We start from the raw sequence: 1,606 nt of genomic DNA on the forward strand, positions 1-1,606 counted from the left end.
TATAAAAAGTCAAAACAAAATGTAAAATATCAGCAAAAAAACACAAGATATTGGGGTGGGGTGAGTAACGAAATAATCCGTTAAACTAGAAAAGAACCCAAAGATGTGGAGAACAACAACATAAGGGAAAACTAAACAAAAAAAATTAAACAAACATACATAGAAACAAAGAGAGACATAGGAACAACAAATAAAAATGAAATTAAAAAAGTGAATAAATAAGAATTGAAAATGATGTAGGAAATGAGAATAAAAGTAAGAAATTTGGACAGACATATCAAGGAAAATAATAGCAAAATGGCTGTTTCCTTTTTACTCCCGACTATTATCGTTGCCAACGAGAATATCGTGGAAGATTGACGAGAAAATGAAAAGGCGGGAACAATGGAATACATGGAAGGGAAATAATCAGTAAAGATCATTGACAGTTGCATGTATTTGGGTCCAGAATCGTCTGGGGATATAAGTGCAGATGTATGTATGTATGTATGTATGTATGTATGTATGTATGTATGCATGCATGTAAGTACGTATGTATATATGTATATATATATATATATATATATTAAGAGGCAAGTTGTCTGTGTGTTGTGTGAACTGCTTCTACTTCAATTTTCAACCGCATTTCACTAAATTTGACATGTGTGCTCTCTTTCACTTAGGACGCGTTTTCTTATAATTTTTCCTCGAAATTCCGCGCCCCCAACATAAATAGATTACTCTCAATTCGCCTAGGATTTAAATTCACCACGGCTATGCAACAGTACGCGTACAATCTTCGGCGCTTCTTTAGAAGCGCACCTCTCCAAGAAAATGACGCCTAATTTCTTTAAAAATTATGAAAATGGGAAATGCATCCAAAATAAATGAAAACCCTATTTTTGAATATTTCATACTAAAAAATAAAACACGGAAAACGGGCACTAGCAAATGTAAACAAACATGTCGGACGATACGAAGGGCGGTATCAGATATTATTAATGATACGAGGGGTCCGACAATAACGTTTGCAAATTCTTGATTGTTTTTAATCAGATTTTTTACTGCGCACACTGGTAAGGGTTAGTGTAGCATGCACTGCTACCACGTAACAGCTATTCGCAAATACCTGTTCAGTGGTAGCAGGACGCGCTAGAAAAACCAGCCAAATCGGTTAATGTTTACAAGTACACCTGTACGTCAACCTCCACCACTTTTCTTTCTTATATATATACATTATAGCCTCTGGCCCACCAAAGCCTTGTGAGTGGATTTCGTACACGGAAACTGAAAGAAACCTGTCGTATATATGTGTAATTAGTATGTGTGCGTGCGTATGTGTGTGTGTGTGTGTGTGCGTGTGTGTGTGTTTACTCCCACCGTTGCTTTACAACCGATGTTGGTATGTCTGCATGCCTATAACTTAGCGGTTCGGCAAAAGCCACTGATAGAATAATTAGTACGCGGTGGTCCAGCATGGCCGCAGTTACATGACTGAAACAAGTAAAACAAATATAAACTATGCTATTTTAATCCCGAGCAAGGCCGGGTATCTCTGCTAGTTACATATATAATAAGGACACTATGCATGAAATCTACAATATAAATGATTACATAATGCATGTGT

The sequence above is a fragment of the Octopus bimaculoides genome, chromosome 9 (genome assembly GCF_046866305.1).
Source record: "Octopus bimaculoides isolate indiv1 chromosome 9, ASM4686630v1, whole genome shotgun sequence".
Classification (NCBI taxonomy): domain Eukaryota; kingdom Metazoa; phylum Mollusca; class Cephalopoda; order Octopoda; family Octopodidae; genus Octopus; species Octopus bimaculoides.